Genomic DNA, 15,983 nt, shown 5'->3' on the forward strand with positions numbered 1-15,983 from the left:
TGGAGATGTTTTCTCTGAACCTATGTACCCTGATTGATCTATGTCACCCCATTAAAATTAATAAAAATAATAATAAAAAAAGTAATCATGATGTTCCACAACTTATTGCTTAGAGTCAAATGAAATCTATCCAAGATAGGGCTAACTCTGTCTTCCTTCCCCAAATTACCTCTCTTACATACTAATGCTGGTCCCAAGTGAATCTATACCTTCCAGCTTTCTTTTATGCTTTTAAAATTTGTGTTTAACAGAATGATAGCTCTAAAATTCTTTATTCTTTTTCATCTCCATTCCTACCTATTCCACTAGCTCTATTAAGCAATTTTTAGTCTTACAAAAATATTGACAGAATAAAGCATATAAGCAAACACTATGCAGTCTCAGGAAGGCAGTGAGTTTTTTTTTATAAGCACAAAAATAGGGAGAGAAAGCCCAAGTTGGTGATGGCTGAAAATGGGTGAGACTGAAGTGCCCACCAAAAGCATCTCAAAGACAGAATGAACCTATGGATTCACTCAATAAAGGCAGATCCTGGGACGGTTTGGTTTGGTTGGTTTCCTGTTTCCAGTCTGCCCCTCAGTTTTGTCAAAAGTACAACTTCCTGGGAGAAAAAGGCTGAAACTCACAGTAGAAAGAAGACAAAAAGAATGAGAGAGAACTCATCCCACAGGAATGTACCTGAAGCTTGTCATTCAATGATAATTAGACCTTGGTGAGAGAAAGAAAAGGCAGTGTCCTTATCAGACAGCTCTGTTTTTCTTTTCTTTTCATTTTTCCACTAGAATTTGGTTTAGGGGAGAAATGTGACCTCTTAAAACTAGCATCAACCATGCTAGCATCGCTTTCAGATACATAAATTCCTAAACTAAGGGGAGAGAACGCAGGGTAGAAAAAAATGCATGCCATGCCACGGGGGATTATTTCCTCCTCACTTAGGGGTCAGGCGTGATTAATATCAGCCCTAACTGAAACGGAATAGTATTAAGTTAAGGAAGGGCTTTCCTAATTTTCCAGATTCTACCTGAGCTAAACAACTTCTCTGATGGACGCTGATGATGCCAAAATAACATTTCTGTGGAATGTGGACCATTTTTGCTCACAGCTAAAAAGTGTATGAAATATGGCATAAGTGGAGGGAAAGTATATCCTTTGAGATGATGACAGGGTTAGGCTTCTGTCAGGGTCTCACACTCTTGCCTGAGGGGAAGAAAGGGAAGAGGAAGATGAGATGGGACATTTATCTGATTCCACTGAGGCCTTAACTAAAAATTCAATTCTTTAGATTTCTAATATGTCCTCACTTTTGTTCTCTGGATATTGGAATGTGCTCAGCATTGTAGGAACATTCTTTGGCAGTTCATGAAATCACTGACCCAGGACTGGTCCCATCTCAATTCATTTGCAAGGCCAGCACTTCACTTTCTTGTAAAAATGTCTTTTTACTTTTATTATTCTCATAGCTATATATTTTTTTATGGAGTGGATAATTTTATTTTATTTCCCCATCCCCATATTCACACACTCACACACACAGAGTTGACTCTGGTAGGGTTTGTGGGATATTCAAAGGAGTGTATGTAAAAGCAAATAGCTTCAGAAAGAAGTATAGTGATCTAAAAGCAATATGATATAGGAATGAAAATTGTTTCAAATACAAGTGTTAACTCTTTTCTTGGTCTTTGTACAGATGTCACATCCTTCTTGGTTAGTGATTACTACTAGTTTTCTCTACATGACTTCTGCTATCTCCCAGATTGCCAGGTTGCAATAGCTTAAAACTATTGAACCAAGTGTTCAATAGAGAGAAGACACGGCCCTGGAACGAACAATTTCTAGATGAATATTATTTATCTAAAAGTAATAAAAACTCTTAAAGATATAAGAGAGTTATTTACTTCTGGTCTATTTTATCATATATCACATTATCACACTATATAATATATAATCAGACTGAAAACAAACTGAGAGTATTTAAATCTCAGAGTCACTTTGAAAAGATTTTTAACTCCTCTGCATCTCAGTTTTCTCATCTGAAAACTGGGTATGTTAATGACAGTACTAACTTCTTGGTTTTGTTATATAAATTAAAATAATATACTAGGTACTTAGAGCTGCATCTGACATATAGCAAGCATTATGTAGTTGTTAAGTAAAAATTAAAACTACCTAATACAATTAGATAAATAAACTCTTTTGAAGTTCTAAGAATAATGCCTGGCACATAGTAGCTACTATATGCATTCACCAATATTACACAAATTAGAAAACACATCTTCCATGGGCCACACACTACTACATTGGTGTAAGGTATTTTTCCCCGCCGAGAAGGAAGGAAGAGGGCTTGAGCCACAAAGTGTGGAATAAGTAAACGGCTTTATTGGGTAGAGTGCACACCCCGCCCAGCAAGGTTCCCTGGCCCCGAGGAAAGAAAGATGGAGGCTAGGGAAGTTGCACAGATTAAACCGCGTGGGAGATATTTAAAGGGTCCCTCTAGGGAAGTGGAGCTACTATGACGTGGTAAAATTTCACTGGCTGGCAGACAATCGCTTCTTTCCAAATGGTTCCTGGGAAGCTTCCTTTGGCGGGCTTGATTGTGGGCGGTCCTAGCCAAAGTGGGAGGGTCTGAGTTCTCCACATGACTATCCCTCTATCCACCAACCTTACAATTGGTATTGGTAGAGAAACAGACACACACAAAAAATGAATAAAGGCAGGAAACTGACCTTCATTTTATTTTTTTTTTTTTATTTTTTTTTTTAATTAAATTTTTATTAATGGTAATGGGATGACATTAATAAATCAGGGTACATATATTCAAAGAAAACATGTCTAGGTTATTTTGTCATTAAATTATGTTGCATACCCCTCGCCCAAAGTCAGATTGTCCTTCGCCACCCTCTATCTAGTTCTCTGTGCCCCTCCCCCTCCCCCTAACTCTCCCCCTGTCCTCCCTCCCCCCACCCCTGGTAACCACCACACTCTTTTCCATGTCTCTTAGTCTCATTTTTATGTTCCACCAATGTATGGAATCATGTAGTTCTTGTTTTTTTCTGATTTACTTATTTCACTCCTTATAATGTTATCAAGATCCCACCATTTTGCTGTAAATGATCTGATGTCATCGTTTCTTATGGCTGAGTAGTATTCCATAGTGTATATGTGCCACATCTTCTTTATCCAGTCTTCTATTGAAGGGCTTTTTGGTTGTTTCCATGTCTTGGCCACTGTGAACAGTGCTGCAATGAACATGGGGCTACATGTGTCTTCACGTATCAATGTTTCTGAGGTTTTGGGGTATATTCCCAGTAGAGGGATTGCTGGGTCATAAGGTAGTTCTATTTGCAGTTTTTTGAGGAACCACCATACTTTCCTCCATAATGGTTGTACTACTTTACAGTCCCACCAACAGTGAATGAGGGTTCCTTTTTCTCCACAGCCTCTCCAACATTTGCTATTACCCGTCTTGTTGATCATAGCTAATCTAACAGGGGTGAGGTGGTATCTCATTGTAGTTTTGATTTGCATTTCCCTAATAACTAATGAAGCTGAGCATTTTTTCATATATCTGTTGGCCATTTGTATCTCTTCCTGGGAGAAGTGTCTATTCATGTCTTCTTCCCATTTTTTTATTGGATTGTTTGTTTGTTTGTTGTTGAGTTTTATGAGTTCTTTGTAAATTTTGGAAATTAGGCCCTTATCTGAGCTGTTGTTTGAAAATATCATTTCCCATTTAGTTGGCTGTCTGTTTATTTTTATATCAGTTTCTCTTGCTGAGCAAAAACTTTTTATTCTGATGTAGTCCCATTCATTTATCTTTGCCTTCACTTCTCTTGCCATTGGAGTCAAGTTCATAAAATGTTCTTTAAAACCCAGGTCCGTGAGTTTAGTACCTATGTCTTCTTCTATGTACTTTATTGTTTCAGGTCTTATATTTAGGTCTTTGATCCATTTTGAATTAATTTTAGTACACGGGGACAGGCTGTAGTCGAGTTTCATTCTTTTGCATGTGGCTTTCCAGTTTTCCCAACACTATTTGTTGAAGAGGCTTTCTTTTCTCCATTGTGTGTTGTTGGCCCCTTTATCAAAGATTATTTGACCATATATATGTGGTTTTATTTCTGGGCTTTCTATTCTGTTCCATTGGTCTGAGTGTCTATTTTTCTGCCAATACCATGCTGTTTTGATTATCGTGGCCCTATAATATAGTTTAAAGTCAGGTATTGTAATGCCCCCAGCTTCATTCTTTTTCCTTAGGATTGTTTTGGCTATTCGGGGTTTTTTATAGTTCCATATAAATCTGATGATTTTTTGTTCCATTTCTTTAAAAAATCTCATAGGAATTTTGATGGGAATTGCATTAAATTTGTATATTGCTTTGGGTAATATGGCCATTTTGATTATATTTATTCTTCCTATCCAAGAACAAGGAATATTTTTCCATCTCATTGTATCTTTTTCGATTTCCCTTAACAATGCTTTGTAATTTTCATTATATAGGTCCTTTACATTCTTTGTTATGTTTATTCCTAGGTATTTTATTTTTTTTGTTGCAATCGTGAAGGGGATTATTTTTTTGAGTTCGTTTTCTAATATTTCATTGTTGGCATAGAGAAAGGCTATGGATTTCTGTATGTTAATTTTGTATCCTGCGACCTTACTGTATTGGTTTATTGTTTCTAATAATCTTTTTGTGGAGTCCTTCGGGTTTTCGATGTATAGGATCATATCATCAGCAAAAAGTGATACCTTTACTTCTTCTTTTCCAATATGGATGCCTTTTATTTCTTTGTCTTGTCTGATTGCTCTGGCCAGAACTTCTAGCACCACGTTAAATAAGAGTGGAGAGAGTGGACAACCCTGTCTTGTTCCTGATTTAAGGGGGAAAGCCTTCAGTTTAGTGCCATTTAATATGATGTTAGCTGATGGTTTATCATATATGGCCTTTATCATGTTGAGATATTTTCCTTCTATACCCATTTTGTTGAGAGTCTTAAACATAAAATTGTGTTGTATTTTATCAAAAGCCTTTTCTGCATCTATTGATAAGATCATGTGGTTTTTGTTCTTTGTTTTGTTGATATGGTGTATTACGTTAACCGTTTTGCGTATGTTGAACCATCCTTGAGATTCTGGGATGAATCCCACTTGATCATGATGTATTATTTTTTTAATATGTTGTTGTATTCGGTTTGCCAGTATTTTGTTTAGAATTTTAGCATCTGTATTCATTAGAGATATTGGTCTGTAGTTTTCTTTCTTTGTGCCATCCTTGCCAGGTTTTGGTATGAGGGTTATGTTGGCCTCATAAAATGTGTTTGGAAGTATTGCTTCTTCTTCAATTTTTTGGAAGACTTTGAGTAGAATAGGAACCAAGTCTTCTTTGAATGTTTGATAGAATTCACTAGTATAACCGTCTGGGCCTGGACTTTTATTTTTGGGGAGGTTTTTAATAGTTTTTTCTATTTCCTCCCTGCTGATTGGTCTGTTTAGGCTTTCTGCTTCTTCATGACTCAGTCTAGGAAGGTTGTATTGTTCTAGGAATTTATCCATTTCTTCTAGATTGTTGTATTTGGTGGCATATAATTTTTCATAGTATTCTACAATAATTCTTTGTATATCTATGATGTCTGTGGTGATCTCTCCTCTTTCATTTTGGATTTTATTTATTTGAGTCCTGTGCCTTTTTTCCTTGGTGAGTCTTGCCAAGGGTTTGTCAATTTTGTTGACCTTTTCAAAGAACCAGCTCCTTGTTTTATTGATTTTTTCTATAGTTTTTCTGTTCTCTATTTCATTTATTTCTGCTCTGATTTTTATTATCTCCTTTCTTCGGCTGGTTTTGGGTTGTCTTTGTTCTTCTTTTTCTAGTTCCTTAAGGTGTGAAGTTAAGTGGTTTACTTCGGCTCTCTCTTGTTTGTTCATATAGGCCTGAAGTGATATGAACTTTCCTCTTATTACTGCTTTTGCTGCATCCCAGAGATTCTGATATGTCGTATTTTCATTTTCATTTGTCTGTATGTATCTTTTGATCTCTTCGCTTATTTCTTCTTTGACCCATTCATTTTTTAGAAGTATGTTGTTTAGTTTCCACATTTTTGTGGGTTTTTCCCCCTCTTTTTTGCAGTTGAATTCTAGTTTCAAGGCTTTATGATCAGAAAATATGCTTGGTACAATTTCAATTTTTCTAAATTTGCTGATATTGTCTTTGTGGCCCAACATATGGTCAATTCTTGAGAATGTTCCATGTACACTAGAGAAAAATGTATACTCTGTCGCTTTAGGATGAAGTGTCCTGTAGATGTCTATCATATCCAGGTGTTCTAGTATTTCGTTCAAGGCCACTATATCTTTATTGATTCTCTGTTTGGATGACCGATCTAGAGCCGTCAGCGGAGTATTGAGGTCTCCAAGTATGATTGTATTTTTGTTAGTTTTTGTTTTAAGGTCAATAAGTAGCTGTCTTATATATTTTGGTGCTCCTTGGTTTGGTGCATATATATTAAGGATTGTTATGTCTTCTTGATTCAGTGTCCCCTTAATCATTATGAAGTGACCATTTTTGTCTCTGAGTACTTTTTCTGTCTTGTAGTCAGCATTATCAGATATGAGTATTGCTACACCTGCTTTTTTTTGGGTGTTGTTTGCTTGGAGTATTGTTTTCCAGCCTTTCACTTTGAATTTGTTTTTATCCTTGTTGCTTAGATGTGTTTCTTGTAGGCAGCATATAGTTGGATTTTCTTTTTTAATCCATTCTGCTACTCTGTGTCTTTTTATTGGTAAGTTTAATCCATTTACATTTAGTGTAATTATTGACACTTGTGGGTTCCCTACTGCCATTTTATAAATTGCTTTCTGTTAGTTTTGTATCTAGTTTGATTCTTCTCTTTTGTTTTTCTATCATTTGTTTCTGTTTGTTTGTGTTCCATACTTCTTTCCTCTGTTGCTACCTTTTTTAAGTCATGTGTTTTTGTGGTGGTTTTTTCTAGGGTGGTTACCATTAAGTAATGAAAAGGGTACCTACCATATTCATTGTAGTACCCTATCTTATAAGTATTTCTGCACTTCATCGTCCTTTGCTACTGTTAATCTCCATTCTCTCCCCCCCTTTTTTATTCCTTTGTTGTCACAGTTTAAGTTTGGTTTTATTGTGTTCTTGGTGGAGCTGTTACTTGTGGTGTTGTTTTCTTTTGTTCTTTGAATCTGGTTGGAAAACCCCCTTTAGTATTTCCTGGAGTGGGGGCTTTCTCGTGATAAATTCTCTCATCTTTTCTGTATTTGTGAATGTTTTTATATCTCCTTCATACTTGAAGGATAGCTTTGATGGGTATAGTATTCTTGGCTGAAAGTTCCTCTCTTTCAGGGCTTTAAATATTGGGGTCCACTCTCTTCTAGCTTGTAGAGTTTCTGCTGAGAAATCTGATGATAATCTAATAGGCCTTCCTTTATATGTTGTACTCTTCTTTTCCCTGGCTGCCTTGAGAATTTTTTCTTTGTCATTGGTTTGTGTCATCTTTATTATGATGTGCCTTGGAGTGGGTTTGTTGGGGTTAAGAAAACTCGGTGTTCTGTTTGCTTCTTGAATTTGAGGCTTTAGTTCTTTCCACAGGCTTGGGAAGTTCTCGTCTATTATTTGTTTGAGTATATTCTCCATTCCATTATCTTTCTCTTCTCCCTCTGATATACCTATTATTCTTATGTTATTCTTTCTGATGGAGTCAGATAATTCCTGTAGGGCTTTCTCGTTTTTTCTTATTTTTGAGTCTCTTTCTTCTTCTCTCTGTTGTGCCTCAAGTTGTTTGTCTTCTATTTCACTAATCCTATCTTCAATCTGGGTTGTTCTGCTAGCTAAGCTTGTTACCTCGTTTTTCAGTTCGTGAATTGAGTTTTTCATTTCTGTTTGATTTGTTTTTATAGTTTCAATTTCCTTGGTAATATATTCTTTGTGTTCATTGAGTTGTTTTCTGATCTCCCTATATTGCCTTTCCGTGTTTTCTTGTATATCTCTGAGTATTTTTAAGATTTCTATTTTAAATTCTCTGTCATTTAGCTCCAAGGCTTCCAATATGTTAAGTCTTTTCTCCATAGATTTTTCCACATCTATTTGTGTTACCTCTCTTTCTTTTGTATCCATAATATTCGATTTCCTCTTTCTTATTGGCATTTGAGGGTGGTCTTGTTGATAGCACTAATTAGAATTAATAAAGAGTAAAAAGTAAAAAACAAAAAAAAAACAAAAAAAAAACAAAAACAAAAAACAAAAACAAAAACAAAAAACAAAAAAACAAAAAAAACAAAGGGTAAAACACCCCACAAAAAAAAGCAGTAATAATTTATTATTTCCCCCTTTTTTTTTTCTTTGTTCTCCTTCCCTCCTCTCCCCACCTCAGGGAAATATCGTGCCTATAGTGGAGGGCCTGGTTTGCGGTGAAGAGTTCAAGGGGGCAAAAAATAAAAAAATAAATAAAAAAAATAAAAAAATAAAAAAAAATAAAATAAAAAAAAAAGGAAGAAAATCTTAGACAAGCATAAGTTGATCTGCCTGTGGGTGACGGTCAACCAAGAGATATAATAAGAGGGACAAGAGGGAACCAGAAAAAAGGACAAAAAAAGGAATAATCAAGAAGAAAAAATAAAAATAATAAGTAAAAATACGTTGTATTAAGTGGAGCAAAGACCAAATACAATGGAGACCTTGGGTTGGGAGGACCCAAAATGCCACAAAAACAAACCAACCAGAAAAAAACAAAAACAAAACCGAAAAAGAAAAACAAAGCCAAAAAAACCCTTGAATCCCAAATTAACTAATTTGTTCGTGATTGAGGATTAAATGGGAGGAAAGTAAAACGAGAAAAGAAAAAACGAATAGAAAGGAAAAAATAAGAAAAAGAGAAAAACGAAGGAAGAAATAAAAAAGGAAGAGAAAAAAACAAAATAAGGAAAAAAAAAACAAAAGAGGAGAGAGTGAGAATTAAGTGTCCTGGAGTATAACCCCAAAGGAGGGTGAGGATGAAGAAGAGAAATAAAATGTAACACTTATGGGTAGTGTAGTTCAAGAAAAGGGAAGCATAAGATGGGCAGAGAATAGAAGGACTGAGGTGGAGGAAATAAAGGCAATAAGATAGAAGGAACAAACAACAACAACAACAAAAAACAAACAAACAAAAAAAAACAAACAAACAGTGGAACAAGCTGCAAAGTCTGTGGATTTTTCCTGATTTTGAGATGTCAACCTCTTCCTCCTTCTCCTCTCTCCCTCTTCCCGGTCGGCGACTCTGCACCCCAGGCCCTGCCCCTGCGCCACACCCAGGCAGGGACTTGCAGTTGATGGGGTTCTACGGCAATGTCACACAATTGGCTTTAGTCTTGTTGGTAGTCAAGGCCTGCCGGCGTCTGCAGGCTGACCTTTATTTTATACTAATATTTTTATTGTCTATAAAAATTTTTACTAGAACCAAATAAGGTATAGCAATTTCACATAAGAGGAGTGTATGGCCATTAGTCACGGCCGTGGTGGCCGCCGTTCACGTGCAGGTTCCCATTAGATTCGGGCAGATGGTAAAGAAACAACAGAGCCGGAAAATGGTGGGTCAGTCCTTTATTCCAGCTTCGCACCAGGCAGGTGAATAAAAACACACAGGGCTCCAAAACCTACTCATTCAGCACTCACAAAGCTACTGACACATCCGGGTTTTCCTAGAATCAAAGGCCCCACCAGCTCAGTCACCTCTGGTTCCCCATCTGCACACCTTCTCCCTTCTCATCTCTGCACAAACTGGCTTCTCCTTTAGCACCCTGCCATCTTGGCTGCTTCCTTCCTTCTTCTTAAAACCCCTCCTCTGGCAATATTAGCATAACAATGGCCCTTCCCAAACAGGAAGGTAATTAGCAGTTTCACAGATCACATACCTGGGCAGTGGCCATTTTTAACAATAAAAGTGAGCAGACTTGAAAAAGCATATTTACAAACTCATTTGCCCAACAAGGAGGTAGAACTCAGAAAGCTGAACTATAACAGCATGAAGCAAATGGAGCCTGGAGAACTCAGGTTTGTGGAACACGAAATCCCAATTTATTCTGCTGGATTGCATTGTCTTTCATAGTTTGGGTCCCCAAGGTACTAATAACTTAGTGGGGTAGATACATAATTATGTGCATATGGATGGTGACAAACACCTGAACAAAAATATAAGGTGTGTATGAGCACAGCAAAGGGAGAGGCATCTAATTGGAGAGTGTGGAAGGGGGTGAGAGTTAGAAAAAAGATCGCACTTACTTCAACACTTAGTTAGAGGGAAAAAGTATTCAGTGATCCCTGGTCACAGAAAATGCTTGGCTTTGAGCATCTAGCCCCCACAAAAGGCAAGATGCAGTGGTAAATGTGGGAGGAGTGAACGTTGAACCTGAACTTGGGGTGGGGGAGGGTGAAGGGAAAAGACTAGAAGAGCTAGAGGTCACTGTGGAAAATATCACCAACAAATATTTTTCCCTTGGTCTCTTTAGCTATGAAATATATTTAAAGCCTTGGAGAACAATGCTGAACACAACACTATGTGCTTTTTCAGACTCAGTTGCCTGTTTCTTTACAAAGGTGCTACTTATCTCTTGGCCCATGTGCTCTTGGTGACTTTGCCAGGCTGCGAGCTGGCTGTGATGGGATAGAAGGCCCTGTCCCTGCTGAGACACCTTGGATGAAACACCACATTGAGAGTCTTGGGTCTGGCTGCCTGTGAAGCTGACAAGAGGTGGAAGGGCATAGCCCAGAAGTGTGGGGGCCTGGCATGAGGGTGAGAGGCTGTGCTGACCTGGGCCTTCTATCCTATCACAGCCAGCTTGGCAACCTGGCAAAGTCACCAAGAGCACATGGGCCAAGAGCACATGGGCCAACAGTGTGTTCTACGTCTGTACACTTGTCTGTCCTTCATTCTTTAGCACTTCTTACTACACTCTCGGAAAATCCTGGAAAGTTTTATAAAGAGAGTTTATTAAAATTCAACACTTTATACCAAGCCACAGAGTTCTCTGGGGCTTTCATGCACCATTCATTTCATTCAAAGGTCTGGTTAACGACATAGAGTTCACGTCTGAAGATGCTGGTACCATTCTTCAGAAGGACCATAAAGCAACCCTCTGTTATTGGTTGTTGGTCAAATAAGTTTGTAAATATGATGTATATGTTTGCTCGCTTATAGTTTGTATTGGGTGTGGGGGGCAGGATGTAAGCATGCCGGGTCGTTATAGCCTAAGGCTTAGTTTTAAGACCCAGCTTTTCCCCACACCCTTGACTGTTGCATGATGTGGGTGATGCACTTTCATGAGGAATCTCATTATGCCTCAGATAAGAAACTTTGCATCAGAGACTTCCTTGTTTGTATATTGGATTAAATGTTTTGATTTCTATACTATAAAGTGGGGCAGACAGGGAGCTTGTTCTTTCTCGGTTCCTGCTATCACCATTGCAGGGGCCTCCCTGGTCCCTTGCCCTTCATGGGAAAAGCAGGTTTTCTACTTTTTCCTTATCTTCTCTTGTGGCTTGCCTGTCTTGGTGAGACACCAATAAACAGAATGGCCCACCATCCTCCGACTCTGCCATTTCTTTACCATCTGCCCGAATCCAATGGGAGCCTGTGTGTGAATGCCCGCAGTGGCGGCTCCTGGCCTTACAATGGTTTTGTTAGGGCTTCTGGTAGTTGCCTTTTGGGTAACACAAACAGATTCACAGGTTTATTTATTTATTCATGCACCAGTTGTTTGCTAAATTCATAGTGTACTATAGAACTATTCTCAATATTAAGGTAGACATATGTGTTTGTGTGTGTGCATGCATCCATGCCTAGTCATATACCAACCCTGAGATATATACAATCAGACAAAGACTAAAAATAAGACATCACATTCAGAATCTATATATAAGCCATTAAGAATCAATTTGTCGATCAATCTTAGCTTTTATATCTATTTAACAGTGGCAAAAGCAGATACTAGTGACCTTTACAACACCAATGTCATAAACTAAAAAGGGAAAAACATGCAATCAATTAAATGGTAGTTAAGGCACATGACTGTCGGTTTAATTTCTAGCCTCTGCATTGGCTGATGAGTTTGAACTTGTTTTTTGTCATATATCTTTAAAGTCTTTTTTCCCTACTTTTTTCTCTTTCTCCTTTTTAAAAAATAGAACTTAATTTCCTTGCCTTGCCTCTCTTGATTGTCCCTGAGTCTATTCTGGAACTGATAAAATCGGATTCTTTGCTTTATTTTATTTTTTGGTATTGCTAGCTTCCCGGCTTTGTGTAGCCTGGGATACTCTGATAATAACATTGGTCAGTGATACTGCAAGAGGATGTAAACGATCCTATAAGGCAGTGGTCTCCAACCTTTTTTGGGCCACAGACCGGTTTAATGTCAGAAAATATTTTCACGGACCAGCCTTTAGGGTGGGATGGATAAATGTATCACGTGACCGAGACAAGCGTCAAGAGTGAGTCTTAGACAGATGTAACAGAGGGAATCTGGTCATTTTTTAAAAATAAAACATCATTCAGACTTAAATATAAATAAAATGGAAATAATGTAAGTTATTTATTCTTTCTCTGCGGACCGGTACCAAATGGCCCATGGGCTGGTACCGGTCCGTGGCCCTGGGGTTGGTGACCACTGCTGTAAGAGGAAGAGAAATGGAAAAGACAACTGTGTTTTTGTTTTTGTTTTTTAATTTTATCATTAAGGTGGCTTAAGTAGCACTGACCTACCGCATTACTCAGGATCATCTTTGTTACATTGCAGCAACAAGCAAGCAACCCTCATATCTCAGTAGCTTAACCCAACCCAACTCTAATTCCTCAATCATCTACTCACCCTCAGCAGGTTGATGGGGCTCAGCTCCAAGAAGACAAGTAGGGACTGAGCTGTTTGGTGACTCTATTGTCTTGTAGCTAAACTTTCTGAAAGACATTGTCTCTTCATTTACCATGTCAGGAGAAGAGAGACATCAGAAAGCTCATAAGGACTTGGCTACAAAAGTGACACATGGCACTTTCATTTCCATTTCATTAGCAAGAACTAGCCACAGGCCCCACTTTCCAGGAAGAAAGATGGAAAGTGTTTGAAGCAAACAGAATGATTGGTGAGAACTCAGATCTGTGTCATGTCCACCATGCCAAGTTATATGACACTCAAGTCTTAAAGGTATCAATCATAACTTTAATAACTTCATATGTCTGAATGTGACCCTCAATATATTTAGCGAAGTATCTATGTCATAGCAATTTCTAGATCTTGTGCTTTCTTCTTTTCAGTCTCAAACAGGTAGTGTTGCTTCTATAATTCATAAAAACATTGTAGTGAAGCTCATTATTGTGTTAAAATTTGAATCAGCATTAACACAAACCTGTCTTTGAATGTAACTTAATTCCAAAAGAGGAAAAATCCTGGACCTCTTCTCTCAAGATTTTCTTGGACCTCAGCAACATCAGGGAAACACCTCCAGTCTCAGAAGGGCAGCTCCATTGTCAGTGGACTCATCTCCTCTAATACAGTTTTGATAGGCTTAGCATCACTGGGCAAGCCACCCGCCACCTCTGCCTTGTGCAGAATTTGCATTATCTAAAGATCACTCTGTAAGCTATGGTCCATTCGCCTTGGCAAATACTGTTTAAATATAGCATCCATAAATAAATGTTAAATAATTCATGAACATAATTTTGTAAATTCGGCGAGGCCACACCTCTCTGGGGGCATATTTATGAACATGCGTCAGCCCAGAATCAATGTGTCTGCCAAGCTCCTTGCCTCTGAGGCAGAATTCCCACATCTAGCCCAAAATGCTGCAAACGGCTCCGATTCCCCTTCAGTAGTCATCCATCATACTGTCACTTTAATTCAGATGCTGCTACTTGTTTTAATAACATACATCTTACACAAAGAATATTGCTAACACAAGAATCTTGGGGGTAGATTTTTACAACCTCATAAAATGGTATTAACCCTCTGATCCCTGATGCTCTTTCCATGCAGCACAGGCCTCTGGATGCTCTCCCCGCCCCCACCCTTCCCTCCAATCTTCCTGATGCTTATCAATAACCTCCGTTCCTGGGGGCTATATAGCACCAGGACCCTTCTCATCAATCACTGCAGTAAAAATATTATTCCTCTAGCATTGCCCTGAAGAATTATGGAAAGAATAAAAGTGTTATTGCAGGAATTATTTAGCAAACAATAGATGGATAAAATGTATTAGGGTAAGTGTTAAATTATATCACCTCATTACGGAGAGCTGACTTCAGATAGCAGGAAAATGGCTTGCTGCTTTTTTCTAAGTAGTTCAGAAGAACAATGGGAAAGACCACAAAAGATTTCAAAGGGAAACACCAGCCCATCAAGACTAAGATATACTCTACTGAGAAATTGTTTGAGGCAATGATTTGAAATAAAAACCTCCACCTGGCCTGTTTTGAATATTAAACTGAAATTTACAAACAAGCAAAGGGGGTTTATATCTAGTTGTTGAATATAAGATGCTATTTTAGAAAAGAGAGTCTTTAAAAAAAATAGATGTGTGGTCTAACCACTCCCCTGTCAAATACCCCCTCTGCACACTATTCTAAACAGGGGTTGGGAAACTGTTTTCGTTGGTGAGAGAAATATACATCTTGCAACACTTAGGTTTTAGGAAGTTCTAGAAAAGTGTACCATGCCAATATTTGTACCTTCTGCCAGTGTTGGAAAATAATGTTCCTGAAATGTCAGATTAAGCCAATTACTAAGATCAGGTTTGCATTTTAAATACTATTAAGGATACCTAAACAAGGTTGGAAAGCATGTTATTTTTTTTTAACCAAGTAGTCTTTTATCAGTTAATGCAGATTTTTTTTTAAGGCATAATGTTACACTGGGCTCCTGGGATTCATTTGATCAACATGATTAAATTATTTCCTTACTCAGCTAGAAGGAAATTACTAGTTACCAGACATTATGTGTCTGTTAATTATGTGCAATAAGGCTCTCTCCTATCACACCAGCTCCTGCATTCATGTTCTGTGCATTTTAAAGGCATTATCATTAAAAAAATTTAAATATTGAAAATGGACAGCTATAATTTTGTTTCATCTATTTAATAAATAAGTAATCGGTGGAAATCAGTAGTAGAAAGTGTCTCTTTGCTCTTTGTGTTGGCGTAGACATTCTTAAGAAGAACATACTGAAAGATCCTTTTGATTTCTATCTTCACAAAAGAATATTTCCCATCAGCTTCCCAAGGCAGTAACCAGGTCCTCTTATTAGTGAACAGAGTGAATATGAACACAGCAAAAATAAAATAAATAAAAAATTTAAAATCTGATTGTGTGGCTCTTCTGCTCACCTTGGGTGGGTTGACGTGCCAAACTCACATTTCCTCTTGTAGCTTAATCTACAATCTAAGGTTTCAAAAGTTGTTTTGTTTTGTTTTTGAAAAAAAAAAAGAGACAACATATGGTAGCTGAGAGGCCTTATTTTGTCTCCTAATGAAATGATGTGCTTCTGTTTCATATTAAAGTGTTAATAGGTCTGAAATTAGGTCTCACAAAAAGAATAGTGCTTTTAAAATGCTTAATATGATTCATTTTCTGCAGTCAAAACCAGATGACTTTTATTTTTGTATCAAAAAGAGAAAGTGGAAAGCCAGCTCGTTCTCCTCGGACGCCCGCACACTTCCCCCACCTGCCGAGGCTGTGGACCCAGATCCAATAACCGGTTTACAGGACAGAAAGCTCTTTAGAGTCGGGGCTTGCACCGAAGGCTAGAAGGTTTTGTCTGAGTTTGAGAATCTTTATAGGTTTGTGAAATCTCAACAAATATTTCAAAGAAGGAAGTTTCACATTTGAAGTAGGTGATCCTCTTAGGCGCTGAGAGACGGGCGCCTTTGTTGTGGGCCCAGGCATCATTTCATGTAAGATAGAGCCGTGTCCCACTAATATGCCAAGACATCACTTTCATGCCAGAAACAGATA

Source organism: Saccopteryx leptura, chromosome 3, assembly GCF_036850995.1.
Source record: "Saccopteryx leptura isolate mSacLep1 chromosome 3, mSacLep1_pri_phased_curated, whole genome shotgun sequence".
In the NCBI taxonomy this organism is placed as follows: domain Eukaryota; kingdom Metazoa; phylum Chordata; class Mammalia; order Chiroptera; family Emballonuridae; genus Saccopteryx; species Saccopteryx leptura.